Consider the following 17,209-nt stretch of genomic DNA (forward strand, 5'->3'; position numbering starts at 1 on the left):
TAACAATAAAGTATTCTTAATAAAGGTATGCACATTGTTCTTTACACATATCTTAAAATATGTACATTTAAGAGACTATTACACACTTAAGAGACTACGGTATAATGTAAACATAACTTTTACATGCACTGGGAAACCAAAACTTTCGTGTGACTTGCTTTATTGCAATATTCATTTTATTGCAGCTGTCTGGAACTGAACCTGCAGTATCTCTGAGGTATGCCTATAACTTTGGCTAGCTTTAGAAAAAGGTATAAGAAAATAAGGTAACTCATGAAATAGAAGGGAAAGATGAACAACTTCTCCATTAAGGACAGGAACCTAACAATACACATAGGTCAGGTAACCAGAATTAATGGCTAGTCTCCTAAAGTATCTGCCCTTGAGATAAAAAAAACTACAACCATTTTCATTTTTTATGTTGCTCAAGGTTTAAATTGTCAGGGGAGAGAAAATGAACGTTCTTGCTTCCACCATATATCCAGCCATTGGCCAGGAGATGGCAAGGCATTCCTTTGAATAGTGGTCCCATCAAAACTGAATTAATGAAAGAAGGCTGGCTAAGCAGAACTCAATTAAAGTGCTGTTATCAAACGAAAGAGAAGAGAACTGGTTGTTAGGCAGGCAAAACCGATAGATATCTACTAGAGGTAGTAGATGTGAAGATGGGATTCTTACTAAAGTTTGAATGTAAGTGTATTATATTTTAATTAAGATTTTCTTATGATGTAAACCTATTAATGAATTTATTTTCCAGTTTAAAATTAAAGATTTTGTCTATTGCTTACCAGTGCTTAACTATTCTCCACAATGATGATGTGATCTCAAAATATATTTTAATCTTCTTGGCAGTAAGAATTTAAGTCTCTGCAGTAAATGTTATATCAATACTCATATATATATATTTATAATTAAAAAAACTAATATGATAGAAAATCACTGTGAGAAGATAATGTCTTCTATGAAATCTCCTTGATGAGAACATTAAACTTAGAATGTTGTTAGGAAAGAATTCTGATGAAATCCTTAAGTATAATTTTTCATTTGAAAAACTGAGCCCTCAAGATGTCATTGAAAATGAATTATACTTAGAATTTTTATCTAATCATCATGTTTTCTCAATGTTATTCTATCTCCATAACTTCTACTTCAGTATTGTTCATAATACTCACAAACAGAGGTGTATCTTGACCTTACATTTTCAGTGAAACACATGAATAGAGATATTAAGATAATGCCATTTAATAATCCAGAGCTGATATTCTTCTTTGAGTATTATTCTATTCGTAATGTCTGTCATCTAGTTTAGCTTGATTTTTATATGATCATGCACGTTTGCAATTCATTATGGTTCATAAAAATTATTAATATATTCATCATCCCTGTGATAGACAAGGTTTAAAAAAAACCTACACTATTTGGATTTATTCTTTCCAGGACATCTCTAATAGTTTGTGATTTAAGGGATCCTTGCTTCTCTTCAAGTACACCCAATCCTCGCTTATCGACATGGTTATGTTCCAAAGACCAGGTCTTTATGTGAAAATTAGTGTTATGTGAAAATGGAGGATGACCACATCAGATCGCAAAAATGGAGAATCATTACATAGCTGTCAAATTACATCATTACATAACAGCCAAATTATATCATTTCATTGCTGCTAAACCACTGACATTCATGGCCCAGCCAAGTTGACACATAAACTTAATTATCACAGCCATCATTGCTCTTGCCTCCCACCTTGACATTCGTTACTGCCAAACATAAGTCATTAATGTACAAAATAGTTGCATAGTAGATTTTTTACTATTGTCATAAATGAGAAAGGTTGGATAACGAGGTAGTCATAAAATGAGGAGTGGATGTAATTGTTCCTAAAAATATAAATTGATTTGTCTGTATAATTGCTATTATATTCAGTGTAAAATCAAGTACAGTGTAAACCTACATAATAGTCTCACCATTACAGAAAACATTCAGGAAGTGAATTTAAAACCTAAACAGAAATGGCTCTTATTAGATCTATATCGGTAAAAACAATCTGTACAGTGCCTTTTCAGATTCTAGGCTATTAAATCTAATAGCTGCAGAAGAATTTGGTACAACTGTGATACAATGACAGTGTTCATCAAAAATCAGAAAACATGTTGAAACAAACACGAGATTATGTCATCTCTCTTCAAAAAATCTTTCAATTTTCTCTCATTGAATTTAAGCTCTATTTCTAACTTCTTACCACGACCTGAAAGATTTTTCAACTTCTGGTCCTTTTAACTATTTTCACTCCTTAGTACCCCCGACCCCCAGCTGTTTCTTGGTAAATTCACCAAGCTCTTTCACCTTCTAGTCTTTGAAGATCTTGTTCTCTCTGAAATAGTCTCTCCTTCCACTTCACTTGCTTAATACCTATGCATCCAAAAGTCTGCTTAAATTTCTTTTCCTCAAGGAGTGCTTCTTCAACCACACCTCCCATCCCAACCACATTGGATTAAGTTCCCTTGTTATATATTCCTCTTTTAACTTTGTTCTTCCTCTTTAATGTTATTCATCACACTTGTCAGAACATAGGTATTCTCATGAGAAGAAAACTTTTTTTTTTTTTTTCTGGCTTGCTCACAGTTGAGAGCCAGTACCTTACAAATTGCTTGGCATATACTAGGTACTCAATAAATATTTGTCAGATTAATGACTACTGTGACTCTAGAAAAATATTTTCTTCTATCCACTTAGGTAAATGCAAAAATCTTTAAATATTTTCTAACAAAAGAATTATATGCATGAAATATCAATTCTGGCACTGTAGTAGTAAAAATTATTTTTATCTACTAACATCCTTGCTCATGCAGAAATGTCAAATGATTCATAATTATTTTTAAATTACACAAATTTTATTTTTACTTTATTTAAATTATTTTTTAAAGTTTTCAGTGTCAAAAAAGGTTGATATATCTTATAATCCCCTCTGTTTTATTAATTGATGTATCATATTCTCTAACACATCTCATACTACTCTCAATATTAATATGTTTGACAAATGGACCTTTGTAGGCATGGAAAAATATTTAGTGATTTAACTGAAGACACACTTCTCATTCTGGCAGTGCGTATGCAGATAATGCTACAAAGAACTGCTAAGCATGGATTTTGCAAAATTTAGCCAACTGGCTACTAAAGTAATTTTCTACATTGTTCATACTTTACATTTCCTTAGGATACTTTAAAATTGTCCTTTTAGTTAAGGGTTTAATATTTGTTTAGAGGCTAATCTTCATTTAATTTTCTTCAAAAGTGAATTTTATATGGGTTAAAATAGTCTTTTATTTATTATTGTTTGAAACATGTTATCTTACTGATTCTGTAATGGCAAGAGTGGAAACCAGAAATCAACTAAATCTTGGAGTACCCTGACATTCTCAAAAAATTTCCCTCATTCACCTAAAGAAAGCAAAGCTATCTGCAAACACCAAATAAAAGGACAAAAAAAGAAAAAAAAAATCATCAACTAACTCCTGGGGTTTGCAAAAAAATAAAAATAAAAAACTCACATTATCTTTTATTAGGGGTTCATATCGACTGCAGAACAAAATCTAAAAATTAAACCTTAAGAATGTTTGACATTGATATGATAACTCTTAATACCTAAAACAGTAATTACTTGTATAATATTCTTTAATTATAGCATTCCCATAATATAGGTAAATCAATAGCTTGGTGTTCAAGTTATAATTAGGACTAGATTTTATGACTAGCTAATCTTGAATGCCCAACATTCTGTCCACTAGGAGTTACTTACTTTGCTTATTCTGAACTTTCTTATAGACTAGCAAAAACCAGTGATGTGCATACAGAGTTGGCTCTACACATAACAGAAACAAAGACATGGAGAATATAGAAAGTCTCAATTTACTTCATTTCTTTAGTATTTGAGAAATAAAGAGAACAATAAAACCATGATAGAATGCACTACACACATAGAATAATCCTCTACCAGCAATTGGGAAGACTTTCCATTCTAATGACTGCCTAAAGATATTCAAAAACCTCTTGAATTATGAGATTTCATCAACATTAAAGGACCCCAATGTATTCTACGTTTTAAAGAAGCTCTTCCCCAAATTAAAAGGGACAAAATCCCAACTCAACATTTCTTAAATGTATCCCAAGTTGCTTCATTCATTTTCCAAATGTCTTTAACTAGTTACTATACTGAAAAAGTCAGGAATACACATTCTAAGCAGTGAATTTCACAAGAAATAATCATAAACTTTCAATATTAAATTAAACGATCAGAACAAGCTAATTTAAAACAATTGAACTTGGCTTTTTGACATATTCCTTTCATTCATGAACAGAATAGGCATAATAGGCCTGTGAAAAAAACCAGCAATACAATCTTGGACACCGTGATGGCGAACACTGAAGGTCAGTGGGTTCTCTTTTCCTCGTTTCATCTCCTGCTTTTGAAAAGGCCATAAAAATAAATCCTACAGTTTTTACAAAGCTTAGCATAAATATAATGAGGAAGAGTGGATTATTTCATTCTTACTGGAAATGGAATTCCTGTTTCCTCTACAACATGCTAAAGTATGCTGGTTTATGATAGGCGTGTTCTTATAAAACAAAAGAAATCATTTTTATGGCAGTTGCCTTCATGTTTATTTCAGATGGCAAAATGCTGAGAAAAATCTCATGTGCGGTAATGCCCTGTGGTTACGCAGCTGAAATTTAAGAAAAGTTCTCTTTACTGGACAGCAAATCACTGTAACGTGATTTATCTTATGTTTCTCTTTAATGTATTTCAGTATCAAGAGATTTGTGTAGTCAGTGTGATGGGTTAATGAACTAAACTCTCACATTAAGATATCAGAGTTTAAATTTTTTGTGTGTGGTATGTTTGTTTTGTGTATAAATTAAGAAAATAATTGTTCTGTGCTATTAAATTACTTTTTCATCGTCAGTCAGCTTTGAGAAGTCCTAGTCCTTCAGACTGAGGCATTTATTCACGTTTAGGGTATAATTCAACTTTATCAATTTGAAATTTTCAGCTGCATTAAACTATTTGGAAACTTATACTGATGATACCTGGAGGAATAAAACTTGAAAACAATAATAATAATAAAAACCTCCAAAAGGGATTCTTATGGTCATAAAATAGTTCTGGAAAATAACACTTAGATAAGATACACCTGAATACATAGGTAAGAAAGAATTACATGGGTAAAGAAATAACTTTCTTTAAAAGTTGAACATTAGTGGCACTGTGGTTTGACACTCGGCTGCTGACCAATATCTGGGTTTGAAGCCACCAGCCGCTTTGCGGGAGAAAGATGCGGCAATCTGCTTCAGTAAAGATTACAGCTTTGAAAACCCAAAGGGGCAGTTCTACTCTGTCCTATAGGGTTACTCTGAGTCAGAATCCACTCGATGGCACCAAAGGTTTCTTTGCAAGTTATTTTGATTTAAGCGTAGAGGTAAATGATTATGAAATGTTTGAGAATTAGTTTAACACAAGTTATAAAAATAGTTCCTAATGTTTGCTGACCATAAGATATGAATTACTTTCTTTCACTAATAGACTTGTATATGCATAAATATCCTTGAAACTAACAGAAATACTACTTCAGCTTGTTGTCATTAATACTTTTTCCAAGGGAAATTCATTGTCCATATTTTTTAATGTAAAACTAAAATTTATACAGTGGATGAAATGAAAACAGACATTGTAGGTGGTGTTTTTAAAAGTAATATCCACGTAATAGGAGAGGTGGAATAAAAGAGATTCATAATATTTAAAGAATATTTTATAAACCCTAGAAATCTATAAAAATCAATTTATTATACTCTATCCTCTAAAAATTCTGCCCTCCAATTTTAGCAGTTATAGTCTATGGCACTTTATTTGTGGGGCAAATGGATTATGTTATGGATTGAATTGTGTCCCTACAAAATGTGTGTCAGCTTGACTAGGCCGACTCCCAGTATTGTGTGATTGTCCACTATTTTGTCATCTGATGTGATTTTCCTATGTGTTGTAAACCCTACCTCTATGATGTTAATGAGGTGGTGTTTTAAGCCAATCTCTTCTGAGATATAAAAGAAAGAAGTGAGCAGAGTGACATGAGGAACATCATACCACCAAGAAACAAGAGCAAAGAGAATAGCATGTTCTTTGGACCTGGGGTCCCTGCACTTAGAAGTTCCTAGACAAGGGGAAATTGATGACAAGAACCTTCCCCCAGAGCCAAGAGAGAAAGCCTTCCCCTAGAGCCAGCACCCTGAATTTGGACCTTTAGCCTCCTAGACTGTGAAAGAATAAATTTCTCTTTGTTAGAGCCATCCATTTGTGGTATTTCTGTTATAGCAGCACTAGATAACTAAGATTATAACAGATACAATTAAGAAGACAAGAAAGTATTCACCTTGGTGAAGAGGGTTATAGTTAGTTTTCCTTTCTTACCTGTACAGGCATACTTAAAAGTAACAAGTAAATACTTTGCACCTACTCAGTACATAATACTGTGCAAGCAATACAAAAAAAAAGGTCGATTTGAGGAAGGAAGCTGGAACAGAAATAAAAATAACAATTCAAGATACTGCGTGATTAAGGTCAAATAAATAATTGTAATAAGTGCCAGATATTTATAAACTGAAGGCCACTAGTCTGGATGGAACAGTTGAGGAAAGGCTTGTTAGAAGAGATGACACAGACTTGTCCCTGAAGACTAGAGAGCATTTGGGTAAAAAATAATGTAATAGAAGTAAGAATTACTTGAGCCTGGTGAAACGTTGAAATAGCTTGAGAGTGGAGAAAACTGACAAACACTACTCAGCCAGCTGATCAGGTTAATACCAACAATAATAAGGCACATTGATAGTATGTACCCTTGATATGATGTGGTGAGAATAGCACTTTGTCCAAAAATTCATATCTGCAGTCTAATCATGAGAAATACATTTATAAAAATAATCTAAATACCAAAAAAAAGAAACCAAACCCACTGCCATTGAGTTGATTCCGACTCATAGCAACATTGTAAGGACAGAGTAAAACTACCCCATAGGGTTTCCAAGGCTGTAATCTTTACAGAAGCAGACTGCCACATCCTTCTCTCCCAGAGTGGCTGGTGGATTTGAAAGGCAGACATTTCGGTTGGCAGGTATCTTAGTCATCTACTGCTCTGCTATAACAGAAATACCACAAGTGGATGGCTTTAACAAAGAGAAGTTTGTTCTCTTACAGTCTAGTAGGCTACAGGTCCAAATTCAGGGCATCAGCTCCAGGGGACGTCAAGCTCTCTGTCTGCTGGCTCTGAAGGGAGGTCCTTGTCATCAATCTTCCCTTAGTCTGGGAGAATTTCAGCATAGGAACCTCAAGTCCAAAAGATGCGCTCTGCTGCCTGCACTGCTTTTTGGTGATATAGGTCCCCAGCTCTTTACTTGCTTCCTTTCCTTTTATCTCTTGTAAGATAAAAGGTGGTGCAGGCCCCACCCCAGGGAAACTCCCTTTACATTGGATCAGGGATGTGACCTTCATAAGGGTGTTACAATCCCACTCTGATCCTCTTTAACATAAAATTACAATCACAAAATGGAGGCCAATCATACAATACTGGGAATCGTGGCCCAGCCAAATTGATACACATATTTTTGGGGGAACAAAATTCAATCCATGACGGTAGGCGAACACTTTAACCACTATGCCACCAAGAGTACCCATTAAATTTAAAACAGTCTACAAAATACCTGACTAATATTCCACAAAACTGTCAATTCATCAATAACAAGAAAAGTCTGAAAAATCTTCACAGCGTAGTGGGGCCTAAAGAGACATGACAACTAAATGTAATGGTATCCTGAATGGGATCCTGGGGCAGAAAAAGGTTGTTTGGTAAAACCTAAGGGCTTTAATTAAAAATAATGCATCAATATTGGTTCATTAGTTGTGACAAATGTACCATACTAATATAAAAAGTTAATAGGAGAAACTGAGTGTGGGGTGTATGAGAACACTCTGTATTGTCCTTGCAACTTTTCTGTAAATCTAAAACTGTTCTAAAATAACATGTTGATTTTATAAAGCTCTGTGGACAAAGTAAGGAGAGTTAAATGACTATGAGGAGTGAATTATTTTTCTTATATTATGCCAAAATGTAATTAATTGTATTTATCATGTACAACTAAAGGTTTGAAACAATTAATTTAAACCTGCCAGATTAAACACTAGATGGGAGAAAGCAAATGTGTTCCTGTTTGCAATTGAGGGAAAACAGAATATTTAACGAGAAAGAAAGCGACAGTCAGGTAAATATATTAAACTATAAATAAAGAGTAATCTTTCTTGAGAATATTGGCTCAGTTTATCAACCTCACATCGACTGAGAAAAAAAGAAATTAAAAAATCTGGACAGATTAAAAAATATTTCAACATAATTAATTTTTATAATACTAAAGCATTAGCCATAAAATAAATATGTAACTAATACATTCAAGTTCCAGTTTCCAACAATCCATGTAGGATAACTGACTGAAGCAGATTTTTTTTTTAATCAATTACCAAAAGCTATTTCCAAATTTTACAGTTTAAGTTTCAATAAGTTCTACCTCTATACTTTGGGAGCTTATTTTTGTCTTGGGTAAAATGTAAAGGAAATATTAAATAAGATAATGATTTAATTTAAGCTCTAAACGTATCTATCATTGGAAAATCTCAAAGAGAATAAAATTCTATTATAGGGTGTTATCTGTTTACTGTAGGGTCATTTTTTTAGATTAAAATGGGTGAAGAAATCAATTCAAAACATCTTATGTGGTGTAACATTTACTGGAAAAGTCTTATTATTTCTCTACATAATAATGATTTCCTTACAATTTAAAGTATGTTTAAAGTAACAGTAAAGTTGATGTCGGCAGCAAATTGAGATTAATTGATATTAGGCTCAAAATGATTATTGAAGTCTTCAAAGTGCATAGATCTGGAAGCCTTTACTATTATAACCTTCTGCCTTTCTAATAAGCCACAAATGCACTAGACAGGATAGGTGAAAATCAATATAATAATTCAAAATGAGTCAAAAAATTTAACCACAATTCTTACAGTTACATTAATTGATTTCAAAAAATGGCAAAAACACAAGCTCAAAGCATTAACCTAGGAGAATCTGAGGTCATTTCCAAGTCAATGTGATAAATGATTTTAAGTTCAACAGCACTTAAATTTGCAAATTGGGAGACACTGTGCTGAAAAAATTAGAAATACTAATGCTTGTCTTGTTCCGTACAGTTTTCATCCTTCATTTAGTGCACTTTTTTTTATCCTACCCTTTTTTACATAGTTCAGTTCCTCTCCATAATCAAAAGATTAATTCTTCAATTGAGATCCAAAAATTTCAACTGAAATTCCAGGAGTTCCTGAAAGTATTCTCAGTAGTTCAAGAATTATCAATATTATTTTTATTTTTACATTGCACTTAAAAATAATATTATACACATACCCAATGCATAGTTTATAACTAAGTATACAATACCTACACCTATGTGCCTAAGTCTACATCTATGTTTAAAATCAAATAGCCGCCAAGTAGTATTTTTTAATTCGTGACGACTTTGAAAAGCAAACACATATGCATTTAAATATATGAATAGCATTCATAGCAGATTATTACATCAAGCTGAGTAAAAGTTAGTTTGACTAATATATGAATAAGTGTTGGGATAATTAAGTCATAATAAGAAAATGCAGAAATGTAGACATTCCAAAAACACCTGCATATTGTTTTGAACATTCATATTGTAAAGAAATATGTATAGAGAGACAGTCTTTGTACTTACCAATACGTCAGAGTTCATTAGTACTGTAACAAAAATTCATCAAAATTTTTCCACAAGTAACTTACGTAATGTATGGTAGTTAGGGAATACCCTATTAAAAATAATTGCTTAGTTGTTAAAACTTTTATCAGTGACAATCATAATGAGTCTACTAATAAACTGAATTAATAGCAAAAGAAAACAAACAAACATCTCTGCTTTAAATGCAACATTTGTTATTCAATTTCAACAAATCAGTGTCAGCTATTATAATAAATTTATTGCTGCTAAATTCTATCTCATCTGAAGTTTTCTTTGTATTAAAATTATGAAATATGTTTAGTTAATAGTTATATAGGAACTAAGTGTAAAACATTTAAATACAATTTTATGTATGTATCCATTTATTTAAAATTACAATAAAATATTATGGCAACATTAGAAAGTCTGTGAGAAATATCTAACAGTGGTGTGATACATAAAATATACCACAGTACCAAAATATGGGGCATGACTTACAATTGTGTATTGAGAAACAAATTAATAGAACTGAATATACAATATTATGGTATCTTACATATAAAAGCCAAACCAGTTGCCTTCAAGTTGATTCTGACACATAGCAGCCTCATTTGTTTCAGAATAGAACTGTGCTTCACAAGGCTTTCAATGGCTATGATGTTTTGAAAGTGGATCACCAGGACTTTTTTCCAAGGCATCTGTGGGTGGATTCAAATTGCTAACCTTTCAGTAAGTAGCTGAGCGCTTAACCTTTTCTACCACCCAGAGTGTGCAGAGCTTACATAAAGAAAAACTAATATTTTTTACAAAATTATTCTCTCAATTTTCTACATGGGTATGGGTAGACTTGATGGTGATATAATATGCACTTCTTACAGGGACTCAGGGTCAAGAATATTTGACAAAATTCTACTTATGCTATTTCATTCCTCTGTGCCTTTGTGCAGACTCTATCCTTCTCCATTTTTTGTTTGGTTGGGAGCCAGATTTCAATATTTACCTTTAAAGAAAAGAAATTGTTCTCACTTTTATTCCAACTCATGACTCCATGTGTGTCAGAGTAGAACTGTGTGCCATAGGGTTTTCAATGACTGATTTTTCAGAAGTGGTTGCCAGATTTTCCTTCTAAGACATCTCTAGATGGACTTGAATCTCAGCCTTTTGGCTAACAGCAAAGAGTGTTAACTGTTTGCACTCACTGGATACCAAAAAAAATCCTCTAAACCCCAAGTTGAACTAAATGTCCCTTTTCTGTGTTCTCATAACATTTTACATATACCTCTAAATTATCCTATACTGTATTAGCACTATTTTTTGTCCATTTTCTTTAATAAATTGAAAGCCACTTGATGGAAATTTTGTATTATGAATTTGTGTCCACAATGCTTAATGTATCTAAAAGAATCTGCTGAACTAAATTGAATTCAAATAAACTATTTCTTAATAAAGGTGCAAGACAAATAGCTGTAGCGAATAAGAAGGTTCCAATTATCTGGCTATTTGGAGTCTTCAGTCATTATAATCATTTTTGTATATATAAACAACGGTCATAATATACAAAATTAATACTGTAGCAAAATTTGTTTTTTATCAAGTCTAATATGTTCTAACAAATGCAGACGTTAGTAGTATAAGATATAGCCATAACAAATGGTAAAATATGTGGCATATAGCAGGCAGTGAAAAATGAGATATTGCAGTATGAAACTCATCGTGTAAACTGTCAATAAGTTGGTAAAATTGTTGAGTGCAATAATTTGAACAGTCTCCTGAATCTATAGCTCTAAGAAAAGTGACTGAAAAGAGAATGTTAGTGGATGTTGGTTATTCCTTGCTTTCATAAAACAGCTATCATAAGAAAGAGGTTGAATTCAGGCAAATAGTGTTTACTTTTCAAGGTGAAATAAAAAATATGGGAAGTCTAGATATCTGTGTGTTTTTCAAGGTAGAAAGTCAAGCCTCCTCTGGATCCCAAAAAAGCAGGAAATAAGATTATAAGGGTTCAAGAGCAATAATGGCCCATTGCAACTTCTGAGTCAAAAAGTTTTAAAAAGGGAGGGGAACTCACCTTTAGAATCACTAGATAAAAGATATTATGTTCTCAGCCAAATAAATTCTTTGTTTTAAATGTCTTCAAAGTAGCTGTTATTAAAATGTGAAAGAACAATTGGCTTGCCGGTGAAGAAACACACAATAAAGTAGTCTTCAGCATTATGACTAGGAAAGTACATTCAGTATGGATACTAACACTTGGAAATGACTAGAAACAAATAGGCCAAATGCCTTCTAAGTGTCTGAGGGGATTGCATTGGAAAACGAATTCTGAGTATAGAGCAATGTTATGAGTTGTGTAGGATTTTATCTTAGAAAATTAATAGAGAAATACTCAGGTTTGTCACTCACAAACTCAGTTTATTGAAAGGTAGTCATGGTAAGGCAGGCAAGTAAGACATCACAACATTCATTTAGAACCAGAGAATAAGAATTTACAATTACAATGTAAGTTCAATAGTTACAGTCCAAATCTTTAGACTTCAGGTTTCAAAAGGGACCTCAGGAAGAAGGCTTAACCACAGCTCGAACTTGGCAGAGGTCTCTTGTAGACAGGGTCCAGGATCTGCAGCTGTGGACAGAATCTCAGTTCCATCTCTGCCTTCTCTCACTGAGTGAGCAGAAATTTAGGGTTTATATGTGAATTTGTCACCTTGGGTCCATACAACAGCAAAGATATATGTTATGTCTTTTCTCCAAGTTTAGAGAGTAGTCAAATGACACATCTTTTCTTCAAGACTAGAAATTAGGGAGGTTGTTTAGATTTATGTTTTGTTTTCTTGTGAAACAGTAAGCTGGGACAAAGTGAACTTAAAGGTTGTTTACATTCTTTACATATGTCATATGCTTCTATATTTTTATGCTTCTATATATTTCTAAGTTCAGAAATTTTCTAAATAACTTTCTTGTGACTTACAGGTTTCTAATGACTTAAGTTTATGTTAACCTCACAAAGGTAGACATATTTCTAAGTTCATATTATGAATGCTTATATATATGTATTTTGAAAGCATAATAGCGACTTCTACTTTATGGATTTTGAGATCATTATAGAAACATACAGAAAGAACATCATCACATGCAAACAGTGTACTGTGAAACCTGTACAGCTCCAGAGGAAGATCTTTTCCCCAGGTATCCATCAGAATGGGCTATGAGTAATCTCATACCAGGAAGAGCCTTTTGCAAGTAGAACCATGGGCAATTAACATCATTGGATGAGGGTTTCTCCCAGAAAACATGTTCAACATTTGATCTAGGGACATCCTCCACTGCCAGAACAGAGGACCTCTACAATTCCTACCAACATCAGTGCCATGAATGAGTTTCCAGTTTTCTTTTACTAATTAGGAATTTTTACTTTACTTATTTGTCCTGATACCATCATTGTATACTGAGTGTGGGGGAGAAAAGCAGAAAGTGTGTCTCTTTATTCATAAGATGCTAGACAACAGGGAGCCACATCCACATATGATACCAAGGACTTCATATTACTAAACTCTGGTGTTTGAACTAGATGCTATAACTGGATGGAATTTTTTTTCTTTTAATAGCAAACTTTTTTCAATTTTTTTTTATTATTTCCAATACAAAAATGTATACATACATTGTTATGAGACCCTAATTGTTCTGCTCATACCGTGACACCACACTCTTCCTTTCCATCCGATTCCCCATGTCCATTCAACCAGCTCGTAACCCTCTCTGCCTTCCCTTCTCACCTCCAGACAGAAGCTGCCTGTTTAGTCTCTTGTATTTACCTGAGCTAAGAGGCATACTCCTCACGAGTATCACTTTATGTCCCACAGTTCAGTCCAATCCCTGTCTGAAGAGTTGGCCTCAGAAATTGTTTTAGTTATGGGCTGATAGAGAATGCAGAGGACATGCTTGCTGGGGTTCTTCCAGTCTCGGTCAGATCATTAAGTCTGGTCTTCTTACTAGAATTTTAGCTCTGCACCTCACCTTTCTCCTGCTCCATCTGGGACTCTCTGTTGTATTCCCCGTCACGTCAGTCATTGGTGGTAGCCAGGCATCATCTAGTTCTAGTCTAAGGCTGATTAAGTCTCTGGTTTATGTGGCCCTTTCTGTCTCTTGGGCTAATACTTTCCTTGTGTCTTTGGTGTTCTTCATTCTCCTTTACTCCAGGTGGTTGAGACCAATTGATGCATCTTAGATGGCCACTTGCAAACTTTTAAGACCCCAGACTCCACTCAGCAAGTAGGATACAGAACATTTTCTTAATAAGCTTTGTTATGCCAGTTGACCTAGATATCCCCTGAAAGCATGATCCCTAGACCCCTACCCCTGCTACTCTGTCCCTCAAAGTGTTTGATTGTATTTCAGGAAACTTCTTAGCTTTGGTTTAGTCCAGTTGTGCTGACTTCCCCTTTAGTGTGTGCTGTCCTTCCCTTCACCTAAGATAATTCTTAACTCCTATCTAGTTAGTAAATAACTCTCACCCTTCCTCCCCACTCTTGTAATCATCAAAGAATGTTTTCTTCTGTGTTTAAACCTTTTCTTGACTTCTTATAATAGTGGTCTTATACAATATTTGTCTTTCTGTGACTGACTAAATTCACCCAGCATAATGACCTCCAGCTTCCTCCCTGTTATGTTTCACAGATTCATTGTTGTTCTTTATCATTGTGTAGTATTCCATTGTGTGGATATACCATAATCTGTTTATCCATTCTTCTGTTGATGAGCACCTAGGTTGTTTCCATCTTTTTGCTATTGTGAACTGTGCTGAAATGAACATAGGTGTGGGTATATCTATTTGTGTGATGGCTCTTATTTCTCTAGGACATATTCCGAGGCGTGGGATAGCTGGAACGTATGGTACTTCTATTTCTAGCTTTTTAAGGAAGCATCAAATCAATTTCCAAAGTGGTTGTACCATTTTACTTTCCCACTGACATTGTGTAAGTGTTCCAGTCTCTCCACAACCTCTCCAGCATTTATTATTTTGTGTTTTTTGGATTAGTGCTAGCCTTGTTGTGTGAGATGATATCTCTTTATGTTTTTGATCTGCATTTCTTTAATGGCTAATGATCGTGAGCATTTCTTCATGTGACTTTTAGCTGCCTAAATATCTTCTTTGGTGAAGTGCCTGTTCATAACCTTTGTCCATTTTTTAATTGGGTTGTCTTTTTGTTGTTGGGGTTTTGAAGTATCTTTTAGATTTTAGAGATTAGACACTGATCGGATTTTCATAGCCAAAATTTTTTTCTAGTCTGTGGGTTGTCTTTTTACTCTTTTGGTGAAGTCTTTGGATGAGCAAAAGTGTTTGATTTTTAGGAGTTCCCAGTTATCTAGTCTCTCTTCTGGTGTTTGTGCACTGTTACTTATGAGTCGTATGGTGTTTATGCCATGTATTAGGGTTCCTAGCATTGTCCCTATTTTTTCTTCCAGGATCTTTATTTATATTTATTTTTGATTTTATATTTAAGTCTTTGATCCATTTTGAGTTAGTTTTTGTGCATGGTGTGAGGTATGGGTCTTGTTTCAGCTTTTTGCAGATGGATATCCAGTTATGCCAGCACCACTTGCCAAAGAGACTGTCTTTTTCCCAATTAATGGACTTCGTGCCTTTGTCAAATATCAGCTGCTCATAGGTGGATGAATTTATGTCTGGATTCTCAATTCTGTTCCATTGGTCTATGTATCTGTTGTTGTACCAATACCAGGCTGTTTTGACTACCATGGCAGTATAATAGGTTCTAAAATCAGGTAGTGTGAGGCCTCCCACTTTATTCTTCTTCTTGAGTAATGCTTTACTCATTTGGGGCCTCTTCCCTTTTCCAGATGAAGTTGGTGATTTTTTTCTCCATCTCATTAAAAAATGCCAGTGGAATTTGGATCAGGATTGCATTGTATCTGTAGATCGCTTTGGGTAGGATTGACATGTTCACAATGTTGAGTCTACCTATCCATGAGCGAGGTATGTTTTTCTACTTATGTGGGTATCTTTTGGATTCTTGCAGTAGTGTCTTGTAGGTTTCATCATATAGGTCTTTTATGTCTCTGGTTAGATTTGTTCCTAAGTATTTTATCTTCTTGGGGACTATTGTAAATGGCATTGATTTGGTGGTTTCATCTTCAAGGTTCTCTTTGTTGGTGTAAAGGAATCCATCTGATTTTTGTATGTTTATCTTGTATCCTGACAGTTTGCTGAAATCTTCTATTAGTTCCAGTAGTTTTCTTGTGGATTCTTTGGATTTTTCTGTGTATAAGATCATATCATCTGCAAATAGAGATACTTTGACTTCTTCTCTACCAATCTGGATGTCCTTTATTTCTTTTTCTAGCCTGATTGCTCTGGCTGGGACCTCCAGCACAATGTTGAATTAAGAGTGGTGATAAAGGGTATCTTTGTCTGGTTCCTTTTTTCAAGGGGAATGCTTTCAAAGTCTCTCCATTTAGGATGATGTTGGCTGTTGTTTTGTATAAATGCCCTTAGTTATATTGAGGAATTTCCCCTCTATTCCTATTTTGTTGAGACTTTTATCATGAATGGGTGTTGGACTTTGTCAAATGCCTTTTCTGCATCAATTGGTAAGATCATGTGGTTCTTGTCTTTTTTTTATGTGATGGATTACTTTGATTGTTTTTCTAATGTTGAACCATCCCTGCATACCTGGTATTAATCCCACTTGATCATGGTGAATTATTTTTTTTATATGTTACTGAATTCTATTGGCTAGAATTTTGTTGGGGATTTTTGCATCAATGATCATGAGGGATATTGGTCTATAATTTTCTTTTCTTGTGGTGTCTTAAACTGGTTTTGGTATATGGGTTATGCTGGCTGCATAGAGTGAGTTTGGGAGTATTCCATCCTTTTCTAAGCTCTAAAATACCTTCAGTAGTAGTAGTGTTAACTCTTCTCTGAAAGTTTGATAGAATTCTCTAGTGATGCCGTCCAGGCCAGGGCTTTTTCTGTTGGGAGATTTTTTAATTACATTTTCAATCTCTTCTTTTGTTACAGGTTTATTGAGTTGTTCTACATCTGTTTGTGTTAGTTTAGGTAGGTAGTGAGTTTCTAGAAATTTGTCCATTTCCTCTAAGATTTCAAATTTGTTAGAGTACAATTTTTCATAGTATTCTGCTATGATTCTTTTAATTTCAGTTGGGTCTGTTGTGATATGACTCATCTCATTTCTTTTACAGGTTATTTGCTTCCTCTCCTGTTTTTCTTTTGTCAGTTTGGCCAGTGGTCTATCAATTTTGTTGATCTTCTCAGAGAATCAGCTTTCGTTCTTGTTAACTCTTTCAATTGTTTTCCTATTCTCTATTTCATTTAATTCTGCTCTAATTCTTATTATTTCC

General features: G+C 34.0%; 1 pseudogene; it reads left to right on the forward strand.

Moving 5' to 3' along the window:
• Positions 1-4,407: 4,407 nt before the first annotated feature.
• Positions 4,408-17,209, forward strand: part of LOC101360584 (mitochondrial intermediate peptidase pseudogene) — a 60,418-nt pseudogene continuing 47,616 nt past the window's right edge.

The sequence above is a fragment of the Trichechus manatus genome, unplaced genomic scaffold (assembly GCF_000243295.1).
Source record: "Trichechus manatus latirostris isolate Lorelei unplaced genomic scaffold, TriManLat1.0 scaffold00056, whole genome shotgun sequence".
NCBI lineage: Eukaryota > Metazoa > Chordata > Mammalia > Sirenia > Trichechidae > Trichechus > Trichechus manatus.